General features: G+C 37.0%; 1 protein-coding gene across 1 annotated transcript in view; it reads left to right on the top strand.

Annotated features, from left to right (window-relative positions):
* Positions 1–12,368, top strand: part of DACH2 (dachshund family transcription factor 2) — a 656,741-nt gene that overhangs the window by 558,792 nt on the left and 85,581 nt on the right. The window lies entirely within an intron of this gene.

The raw sequence follows: 12,368 nt of genomic DNA, 5'->3' as shown, positions 1-12,368 counted from the left end.
TCTTTCACAATCAAATGAATTCGCTGCTTTGAATTATCCTCTGTATTAGATTTTCCTTTCTTTGGCATCTTCCTTTTATGGATAATTAAAAATTGGCTCTATTATTGCTATAATATATCATGAGAAATATTTTCCCTGTAGGGTAGTATATGGAATAGTATTTCTAAGTAACAAATCATTCACAGCTTTAAGCCAAACTTAAACATGGACTCTCTCATCACATTTGATATTTGTAAAGTGATTAATGGATTTTTTTGGAAGATCAATAAATTATCAATATAAAAAAATAAAGAGAAAGATTGTGTGTTTGGCAGAGCTTCGTGATTAATAGTGTCCTCTTCTGAAAGTAATTATATTTACATTTCCTTTTTAAGGCTGCACATTTTTCAACTTCATTCTAGGTAAAACACTGAAAACTGTCAGCTCTGTTTTTCTAATTGTCTCTTTCTATTTGGAAGAAAACCAGTAGAATGTAGAAAGAGTTTGTTAGCAATTATTGGAAAATAATTGATCTTGGAGAGGGTTCAGTAACCTTATGATAAAAAAGAACTTAAATGATAAATCTATATATCTTAAAAAAGATTATTTTGCATATATTCCAACTAATTTTTATAAAAAATGACAAGATATGTATATTACTAACTAATTTGATATAATTTGGAGTGTTACAATATGACTTTATGATTTTTTAAAATTCTATAATCATGTAAACATATAGTCGTATAGTCATATAAGAATCAAAGACATAGACATTTTCATATTCTAGGCAGTATCGCAGTAGGTTGAGGTAAAGTTATTTCACCTTATGTGTCACATTTATTATTTTAAGGACAGGAGGCTGTTATTGATTTTGACACCCAAAATGATACCAGAAGCTCTGTGAGATTCCGCAGGTATACCAGTAGTAGAAGACTGTAATTACAATGACCTTTTACCCTGCTCTCATTTTATATAGGGAATGCTCAGTGACATCACCATTAATTTTAAAGCACAGATACATACATAAACACATACCCAACAGTGACTGTATATGAGCCACTTGCTTATTTTTTATTCAAGCACCAATATACAATATTCATGTGGATGCATGAATTTCCACAGCAAAATTATAGTGGTCAGTAATTCTTGGCTTTAAGAAAACTGTGGAGTCCAAAGAAGAAACATCTCTATCCATTCCTCTGTCGATGTACATTTAGGCTGCTTCCATGTCCTGGCTATTGTAAATAGTGCTGTTATGAACATTGGGTTGCATGTGTCTTTTTGAATTATGGTTTTCTCTGGGTATATGTCCAGTAGTAGGATTGGTGGGTCATATGGTAGTTCTATTTGTAGTTTTATAAGGAACCCCCATACTGTTCTCCATAGTGGCTGTACTAATTCACATTCCCACCAGCAGGGCAAGAGTGTTGCATTTTCTCCACACCCTCTACAGCATTTATTGTTTATAGATATTTTGTTGATGGTCATTCTTACCAGTGTGAGAACCTCATTGTAGTCTTGATTTTCATTTCTCTAATAATTAGTTATGTTGAGCATCTTTTCACATGTTTGTTGGCCATCTGTAAGTCTTCTTGGAGAGATGTCTATTTAGGTCTTCTGCCCATTTTTAAATGTGGATTATTGATTTAAGAACATTCTACTTTTGTAATATATGAATTTAAAGCAAGAAATTTTCTCTAAAAATACTTTACCTGCATCCCCCCTGAGTTGGCATGCTATAGTTTTATGCAATTCATTTTTTTCTAATTTCCTTTATAATTTCTTTTTATCACTTTTTCCAATATAATTATGTTTTGCCTAGGTGACATAGTCTATAGGAATTCGATTTTTTGGCATTCTATAATATTAACACTTAATTTATAGACTCATATAGTCTATCTGTGTCAACATTTTATCTACACCTGAAAACAATGTGTCCATTAATACTCAAATCTGCAGCATCACCATATTAATGCTTCACTGCATGCCTACTGTTTTTTGTTTTTTTACATCTTTATTGGAGTATAATTGCTTTACAATGGTGTGTTAGTTTCTGCTTCATAACAAAGTGAACCAGTTATACATATACATATGTTCCAATATCTCTTGCCTCTGGTGTCTCCCTCCCTCCCAAACTCCATATCCCACCCTTCTAAGTGGTCACAAAGCACCGAGCTGATCTCCCTGTGCTATGCAGATGCTTCCCACTAGCTATTTTACGTTTGGTAGTGTATATATGTCCATGTCACTTTCTCACTTTGTCACAGCTTACCTTTCCCCTCCCCATATCCTAAAGTTCATTCTCTAGTAGGCCTGTGTTTTTATTCCTATCTTACCCCTAGGTTCTTCATGACAATTTATTTTTCTTAGATTCCATATATATGTGTTAGCATATGGTATTTGTCTTTCTCTTTCTGACTTACTTCACTCGGTATGGCAGACTCCAGGTCGATCCACCTCACTACAAATAACTCAATTTTGTTTCTTTTTACGGCTGAGTAATATTCCATTGTATATATGTGCCACATCTTCTTTATCCATTCATCCAATGAGGAACACTTAGGTTGCTTCCATCTCCTGGTTATTGTAAATAGAGCTGCAATGAACATTTTGGTACATAACTCTTTTTGAAATATGGTTTTCTCAGGGTATATGTCCAGTAGTGGGATTGCTGGGTCATATGGTAGTTCTATTTTTAGTTTTTTAGGAACCTCCATGTGGTTCTCCATAGTGGATTTATCAATACACATTCCTACCAGCAGGGCAAGAGTGTTCCCTTTTCTCCAAACTCTCTCCAGCATTTATTGTTTCTAGATTTTTTGATGATGGCCATTCTGACTGGAGCGAGATGATATCTCATTGTAGTTTTGATTTGCATTTCTCTAATGATTAATGATGTTGAACTTTCTTTCATGTGTTTGTTGGCAATCTGTATATCTTCTTTGGAGAAATGTCTATTTAGGTCTTCTGCCCATTTTTGGATTGGGTTGTTTGTTTATTTGTTATTCAGCTGCATGTGCTGCTTGTAAACTGTGGAGATTAATCCTTGGTCAGTTGCTTCATTTGCAAATATTTTCTCCCATTCTGAGGATTATCTTTTGGTCTTGTTTATGGTTTCCTTTCTGTGCAAAAGCTTTGAAGTTTCACTAGGTCCCATTTGTATATTTTTGTTTTTATTTCCATTTTTCTAGGAGGTGGGTCAAAAGGATCTTGCTGTGATTTATTTCGTAGAGTGTTCTGCCCATCTTTTCCTCTAAGAGTTTGATAGGGGCTTCCCTGGTGGTGCAGTGGTTGAGAATCTGCCTGCTAATACAGGGGACATGGGTTTGAGCCCTGGTCTGGGAAGATCCCACATGCCGTGGAGCAACTAGTCCCGTGAGCCACAACTACTGAGCCTGCACGTCTGGAGCCTGTGCTCCACAACAAGAGAGGCCGTGATAGTGAGAGGCCCGCACACCATGATGAAGAGTGGCCCCTGCTTGCCACAACTTGAGAAAGTCCTCGTACAGAAACGAAGACCCAACACAGAAAAATAAATAAGTAAATTCGTACCCCCAACAACTTAAAAAAAGGAGTTTGATAGTTTCTACCCTTACATTTAGGTCTTTAATCCATTGTGAGCTTATTTTTGTGTATGGTGTTAGGGAGTGTTCTAATCTCATACTTTTATATGTACCTGTCCAGTTTTCCCAGCAACACTTATTGAAGAGGCTGTCCTTTCTCCAGGGTACATTCCTGCCTCCTTTATCAAAGATAAGGTGATCATATGTGAGTGGGTTTATCTCTGGGCTGTCCATCTTGTTTCATTGATCTAAATTTCTGTTTTTGTGCCAGTACAATACTGTCTTGATGACTGTAGCTTTGCAGTATAGTCTGACGTCAGGGTGCCTGATTCCTCCAGCCCCATTTTTCGTTCTCAAGATTGCTTTGGCTATTTGGGGTCTTTTGTGTTTCCATACAAATTGTGAAATTTCTTGTTCTAGTTCTGTGAAAAATGCCAGTGGTAGTTTGATAGGGATTGCATTGAATCTGTAGCTTGCTTTGAGGGGTAGAGTCATTTTCACAATGTTGACTCTTCCAATCCAAGAACATGGTATATCTCTCCATCTATTTGTATCATTTTTAATTTCTTTCATCAGTGTCTTATAATTTTCTGCATACAGGTCTTTTGTCTCCTTAGGTAAGTTTATTCAGAGATATTGGATTCTTTTTGTTGCAATGGTAAATGGGAGTGTTTTCTTAAATTCACGTTCAGATTTTTTCATCACTAGTGTATAGGAATGGCAGAGATTTCTGTGCATTAATTTTGTATCCTGCTACTTTACCAAATTCATTGATTAGATCTAGTAGTTTTCTGGTAGCATCTTTAGAATTCCCTATATATAGTATCATGTCATCTGCAAACAGTGACAGCTTTACTTCTTCTTTTAGATTTGGATTCCTTTTATTTCCTTTTCTTCTCTGATTGCTGTGGCTAAATCTTCCATAACTATGTTGAATAAGAGTGGTGAGAGTGGGAAACCTTGTCTTGTTCCTGATCTTAGTGGAAATGGTTTCAGTTTTTCACCAATGAGGATGATGTTGGCTGTGGGTTTGTCATATATGGCCTATATTATGTTGAGGAAAGTTCCCTCTATGCCTACTTTCTGCAGGGTTTTTATCATAAATGGATGTTGAATTTTGTCAAAAGCTTTCTCTGCATCTTTTGAGATGATCATATGGCTTTTCTCCTTCAATTTGTTAAAATGGTGTATCACGTTGATTGATTTGCATTTACTGAAGAATCCTTGCATTCCTGGAATAAACCCCACTTGATCATGGTGTATAATCCTTTTAATGTGCTGTTGGATTCTGTTTGCTAGTATTTTGTTGAGGATTTTTGCATCTATGTTCATCAGTGATATTGGCCTGTAGTTTTCTTTCTTTGTGAAAACCTTGTCTGGTTTTGGTATCAGGGTGATGTTGGCTTTGTGGACTGTGTTTCAGAGTGTTCCTCCCTCTGTTATATTTTGGAATCGTTTGAGAAGGATAAGTGTGAGCTCTTCTCTAAATGGTTGATAGAATTCACCTGTGAAGCCATCTGGTCCTGGGCTTTTGTTTGTTCGAAGATATTTAATCATAGTTTCAATTTCAGTGCTTGTGATTTGTTTGTTCATATTTTCTATTTCTTGTTGATTCAGTCTTGGCTGCTTATGTATTTCTAAGAATTTGTCCATTTCTTACAGGTTGTCCATTTTATTGGCATAGTGTTGCTTATTGTAATCCCTCATGATCTTTTGTATTTCTGCAGTGTCAGTTGTTACTTCTCCGTTTTCATTTCTCATTCTATTGATTTAATTATTCCCCCCTTTTTTCTTGATGATTCTGGCTAACAGTGTATTAATTTTGTTTAACTTCTCAAAGAACCAGCTTTTAGTTATACTGATCTTTGCTATCATTTCCTTCATTTCTTTTTCATTTATTTCTGATCTGATCTTTATGATTTCTTTCCTTCTGCTAATTTTCGTGGGTTTTTTTTTTTGGCTCTTCTTTCTGTAACTGCTTTAAGTGCAAGGTTAAGTTTTTTATTTGAGATGTTTCCTGTTTCTTAAGGTAGGATTGTATTGCTATAAACTTCCGTCTTGGAACTGCTTTTCCTGCATCCCATAGGTTTTGGGTCATCGTGTCTCCATTGTCATTTTTTTCTAGGTATTTTTTTATTTCCTCTTTGATTTCTTCAGTAATCACTTCGTTATTATGTAGTGTATTGTTTAGCCTCCATGTGTTTGTATTTTTTACAGATCTTTCCCTGTAATTGGTATGTAGTTTCATAGCCTTGTGGTCAGAAAAGATACTTGATACAATTTCAATTTTCTTAAATTTACCAAGGCTTGATTTGTGACCCATGATATCATCTATCCCGGAGAATGTTCCATGAGCACTTGAGAAAAATGTGTATTCTGTTTTATTCTGGATGGAATGCCCTATAAATATCAATTGAGTCCATCTTGTTTAATGTATCATTTAAAGCTTGTGTTTCCTTATTTATTTTCATTTTGGATGATCTCTCCATTGGTGAAAGTGGGGTGTTAAAGTCCCCTACTATGATTGTGTTACTGTCGATTTCTCCTTTTATGGCTGTTAGTATTTGCCTTATGTATTGAGGTGCTCCTATGTTGGGTGCATAAATATTTACAATTGTTATATCTTCTTCTTGGATCGATCCCTTGATCATTATGTAGTGTCCTTCTTTGTCTCTTCTAATAGTCTTTATTTTAAAGTCTTTTTTTTTCTTGTATAAGAATTGCTACTCCAGCTTTCTTTTGGTTTCCATTTGCATAAAATATCTTTTTCCATCCCCTTGCTTTCAGTCTGTATGTGTCTCTAGGTTTGAAGTGGGTCTCTTGTAGACAGCATATATATGGGTCTTGTTTTTGTATCCATTCAGCCAATCTGTGTCTTCTGGTGGGAATATTTAAACCATTTACATTTAAGGTAATTATCAATATGTATGTTCCTATTCCCATTTTAATTGTTTTGGGTTTGTTATTGTAGGTGTTTTCCTTCTCTTGTGTTTCTTGCCTGGAGTAGTTCCTTTAGCGTTTGTTGTAAAGCTGGTTTGGTGGTGCTGTACTCTCAGCTTTTGCTTGTCTGTAAAGTTTTTAATTTCTCCGTCAAATCTGAATGAGATCCTTGCTGGGTAGAGTAATCTTGGTTGTAAGTTTTTCTCCTTCATCACTTTAAATATGTCCTGCCAGTCCCTTTTGACTTGGAGAGTTTCTGCTGAATGTTCAGTTGTTAACCATACGGGGATTCCCTTGTGTGTTATTTATTGTTTTTCCCTTTCTGCTTTTCATATGTTTTCTTTGTATTTAATTTTTGAGAGTTTGATTAACATGTGTCTTGGCATGTTTCTCCTTGAATTTATCGTGTATGGGATGCTCTGTGGTTCCTGGACTTAATTATATATTTCCATTCCCGTATTAGTGAAGTTTTCATCTATAATCTCTTCCAATATTTTCTCAGTTTCTTTCTTTTCCACTTCTTCTTCTGGGACCCCTATAATTCGAATGTTGGTGCATTTAATGTTGTCCCAGAAGTCTCTGAGACTGTCCTCAGTTCTTTTCATTCTTTTTTCTTTATTCTGCTGTGCAGTAGTTATTTCCAGTATTTTATCTTCCAGGTCACTTATCCGGTCTTCTGTCTCAGTCATTCTGCTATTGATCCCTTCTAGAGTATTTTTAGTTTCAGTTATTTTTTTGTTCATCATTGCTTGTTTCCTCTTTAGTTCTTCTATGTAGTTGTTAAATGTTTCTTGCATTTTCTGTATTATATTTCCAAGATTTTGGATCATCTTTACTATCATTATTCTGAATTCTTTTTCAGGTAGACTTCCTATTTTCTCTTCATTTGTTAGGCCTGGTGGGTTTTTATCTTGCTCCTTCATCTGCTGCATGATTTTCTGTCTTCTAATTTTGCTTATCTTACTCTGTGTTGTGTCCCTTTTTACAGGCTGCTGATTCGTAGTTCTTGTTGTTTCTGGTGTCTGTCCCCAGTGGCTAAAATTGGTTCAGTGGGTTTTGTAGGCTTTCTGGTAGAGGGGACTAGTGCCTGTGTTCTGGTGGATGAGGCTGGATCTTGTCTTTCTGGTGGGCAGGTCCACGTCTTGTGGTGTTTTTTGGGGTGTCTGTGGACTTATTATGATTTTAGGCAGCCCCTCTGCTAATGGGTGGGGCTGTGCTCCTATCTTGTAGTTGTTTGGCATAGGGTGTCCAGCAGTGTAGCTTGCTGGTCGTTGAGTGAAGCTGGATGTTGGTGTTGAGATGGAGATCTCTGGGAGATTTTCACCATTTGATATTATGTGGAGCTGGGTGGTCTCTTGCGGACCAGTGTCTTGAAGTTGTCTCTCACATATCAGAGGCATAGCAGTGACTCCTGGTTGCAAAACCAAGAGCCTTTCATCCACACGGCTCAGAATAAAAGGGAGAAAATGTAGAAAGAAAGAAAGAAAGAGGGTAAAATAAAATAAATAAAGAAAAAATAAAATTATTAAAATAAAAAATAATTATTAAGAAAGAAATTTTTTGAAAAGTAAAAAAAAAAAAAAATGGACGGAGAGAATCCTAAGACAAATTGTGAAAACAAAGCTATGCAGACAAACTCTCACACAGAAACATACACATACAAACTCACAAAAAGAGAAATAGGGGAAAAATAATAAATCTTGCTCTCAAAGTCCACCTCTTCATCTTGGGATGATTCATTGTCTATTCAGATATTCCACTGATGCAGGGTACATCAAGTTGATTTTGGAGCTTTAAACTGCTGCTCCTGAGGCTCCTGGGAGTAATTTCCCTTTCTCTTCTTTTTTTTTTTCACAGCTCCCAGAGTTCAGCTTTGGATTAGGCCCTGGCTCTGCATGTAGGTCGCAGGAGGGCATCTCTTCTTTGCTCAGACAGGATGGGGTTAAAGGAGCCACTGATTCAGTGGTTCTGGGTCACTCAGGCCGGGGGGATGGAGGGGCATGGAGTGCGGTGCGAGCCTGTGGTGGCAGAGGCCTGTGGGACATTGCAGCAGCCTGAGAAGCACTGTGTGTTCGCCCGGGGAAGTTGTTCCTGGATCCTGGGACCCTGGCAGTGGCGGGCTGCACACTTGGTCATGTTGTATGATCCTTTTAATGTGCTGCTGGATTCTGTTTGCTAGTATTTTGTTGAGGAGTTTTATGTCTATGTTTATCAGTGATATTGGCATGTAGTTTTCTTTTTTAGTGTCATCTTTGCCTTGTTCTGGTATCAGAGTGATGTTGGCCTCGTAGAATGAGTTTGGGAGTGTTCCTCACTCTGGTATATTTAGGAAGAGTTTCAGAAGGATAGGTGTTAGCTCTTCTCTAAATGGTTGATAGAATTCGCCTGTGAATCCATCTGGTCCTGGACTTTTGTTTGTTGGAAAAATTTTCATGATAATTTCAATTCCAGTGCCTTTGATTTTTCTGTTTATACTTTCTATTTCTTCGTGGTTCATTCTCAGAAGGTTGTGATTTTCGAAGAATGTGTCCATTTCTTCCAGGTTGTGCATTTTATTGGCATATAGTTTCTTGTAGTAATCTCTCATGATCCTTTGTATTTCTGCAGTGTCAGTTGTTACTTCTCCTTTTTCATTTCTAATTCTATTGATTTTTGTCTTCCCCCTTTTTTTCCTTGATGAGTCTCGCTAATGTTTTATCAATTTTTTTATCCTCTCAAAGAACCATCTTTTATTTTTATTTTTATTGATCTTTGCTACCATTTCCTTTATTTCTTTTTTATTTATTTTTGATCTTATCTTTATGATTTCTTTCTTTCTGCTAACTTTGGATTTAGTTTGTTATTCATTCTCTAGTTACCTTAAGTGTAAGGGTAGGAGGAAAACATAGGCAGAACACTTTTTGAAACCAAATGCAGCAAGATCTTTTTTGAACCACCTCCTAGTATAATGAAAATAAAAACAAAAATAAACAAATGGGACTTACTTAAACTGGAAACCTTTTGCACAGAAAATGAAAGCATAAACAAGACAAAAAGACAATGCTCAGAATGGGAGAAAATATTTACAAACAAAGAAACTGACAAAGGATTAATCTCTAAATATACAAGCAGCTCATGCAGCTCAATATGAAAAAACAAACAGCCCAATAAAAAATGGGTGGAAGCATAGCACAGGGAGATCAGTTCGGTGCTTTGTGACCGCCTGGAGGGGTGGGATAGGGAGGGTGGGAGGGAGACGCAAAAGGGAGGGGATATGGGAACATATGTATATGTATAACTGATTAAATTTGTAAAATAAAATAAAAAAAAATTAAAAAAAAAAAAAAAAAAAAAAAAAAAAATGGGTGGAAGATCTAATAAGACATTTCTACAAAGAAGAGACACAGAGGGCAAACACACACATGAAAAGATGCTTACCATCTCTAATTATTAGAGAAATGAAAATCGAAACTAAAATGATATATCACCTCACCTCAGTCATAATGGCCAACATTTAGACATCTAGAAAAAAAAAAGCTGGATAGGGTGTGGAGGAAATGCAACCTTCATGCACTTTTGATGGGAATGTAAATTGATACAGGTACTATGGAAAACAGTATGGATGTTCCTTAAAAAACTAAAAATGGAACTATCTTATGACCCAGCATTCTCACTACTTAGTGTATACCCTGAGAAAACCATAATTCAAAAAGTCATGTGCACCCCAATGTTTATTTCAGCACTGTTTACAATAGCCAGGACATGGAAACAACCTAAAAACAGAGAAATGGATAAAGTAGATGTGGTATGTATATACAATGGAATATTACTCAGCCGTAGAAAGGAATGGAATTGGGTCATTTGTAGAGATGTGGATGAATCTAGAGACCGTCATACAGAGTGAAGTAAGTCAGGAAGAGAAAAACAAATATCGTATATTATTGCAGATATGTGGAACCTAAAAAGATGGTATAGACAATGTTATTTACAAAGCAGGAATAGAGACACTTATGTAGGGAACAAATGTATGAATACCAAGGGGAAAGGGAGGTGGGTGCGAGGAATTGGGAGATTTGGATTGACACATATACACTACTTATAGTATGTGTTAAATAGATAACTAAGAAGAACATAATGTATAGCACAGGGAACTCTACTTAATGCACTGTGGTGACCAAAATGGGAAGGAAATCCAAAAAAACAGGGTCTACCTGTATATGTATAACTGATTCACTTTGTTGTACAGAAGAATGTTACAGAACATTGTAAAGCAGCTATACTCCAATAAAATTAATTAAAAAAAGAAAATTTCGGAGATAAAATTTTGATTTGGGACAGGGCAAAGATTGCTAGAAAAATTCCAAACCACAAGCCATGAAACAAAAAGAAAATGTTTTCGTGGACTAAATAAAAATTAAAAAAAATAATTGCTATGGATGGAAGTCAGTGGCGACTGCTGCAGCTGGCTCAGCTGTGCAGGCTGTATCCTCCCTCAGCCTGTGAGAGGAGGAAGCTAGTGGAGGACCTGCACCAACAAAACCAAGGAGGAAATCAAGTGTCATCCCTCTTCTGAATGAGTTTAACCTGCTCCACCAGGAAGGGGCTCTCCCAGGAGTTACAGTGTTGGGGCTCTGTGGGGGCAGAATCCAGGGCATGCAGGTCCACAGGTTCCTGGTTCAAGTTCTTTTCCATGAGCACGGTGGCTCCCAATTAGTCTTCAGTTTTAGCCCACTCATGTTGTGGAGGTTTCTTGTTGTCTTGGATGACAGGGTGGCCACCGCACTGGTTTTGCATTTTCAAGACATTTGGCGCCCTCGTGCTTGTCCTTGGACAATTTCCAGAAAAGAGGCCCACACTCTCCAGAGCCACATCATAGATATAGAAGCCCAGAGTGAGCCGTGTGTCTGACAGATTCTTGGTGCTCTAGCTGGTTGTAAGGCCTGAGACTCTGAGGTGGAAGATCTGAGTTCAGGACATTGGACCACCAGAGACCTCCTGGCCTGATGAAACATCAATCAGCGAGAGTTCTCCCAGAGATCTCCATCTCAACACTTAGACCTAGCTTTACTCACGACCAGAAGGCTACAGTGCTGGACACCCCATGCCATACAACTAGCAACACAGGAACACAACCCCACACATTAGCAGAGAGGCTGCCTAAAATCTTAAGTTCACAGACAACCAAAAAACACCATTGGACGCAGTCTTGCTGACCAGAAAGAAAAGATCTAGCCTCATTGACCAGAACAAAAGCACTAGTCCCCTCCACCAGGAACTCTACATAACCCACTGAATCATCCATACACACTGGGGGCAGACACGAAAAACAACGGGAACTAAGAACTTGCAGACTGCAAAAAGGAGACCCCAAACACAATAAGATAAGCAAAATGAGAAGACAGAGAAATACACAGCAGATGCAGGAGCAAAGTAAAAACCCACCAGACCAAACAAAAGAAGAGGAAATAGGCAGTCAACTTGAAAAATAATTCAGAGTAACGATAGCAAAGATGATAAAAAATCTTGGAAATAGAATGGAAAAAATACAAGAAATGTTTAACAAGGACATAAAAGAACGAAAGAGCAAACAAACAATGATGAACAACAAAATAAATGAAATTAAAAATTCTCTAGAAGGAATCAATAGCAGAATAACTGAGGCAGAAGAGTGGATACATGACCTGGAAGATAAACTAGTGGAAATAACTACCACAGAGCAGAATAAAGAAAAAAGAATGAAAAGAATTGAGGATATTCTCAGAGACCACTGGGACAACGTTAAGCACAACAACATTCAAATTATATGGCTCTCAGAAGACGAAGAGAAAAAGAAAGGGACTGAGAAAATATTTGAAGAGATTATTGTTGAATACTTCCCTAATATGGGAAAGGAAATAGTCATTCAAG

This window comes from Mesoplodon densirostris, chromosome X (assembly GCF_025265405.1).
Source record: "Mesoplodon densirostris isolate mMesDen1 chromosome X, mMesDen1 primary haplotype, whole genome shotgun sequence".
Classification (NCBI taxonomy): domain Eukaryota; kingdom Metazoa; phylum Chordata; class Mammalia; order Artiodactyla; family Ziphiidae; genus Mesoplodon; species Mesoplodon densirostris.
This window is presented reverse-complemented; position numbering and strand designations above follow the sequence as displayed.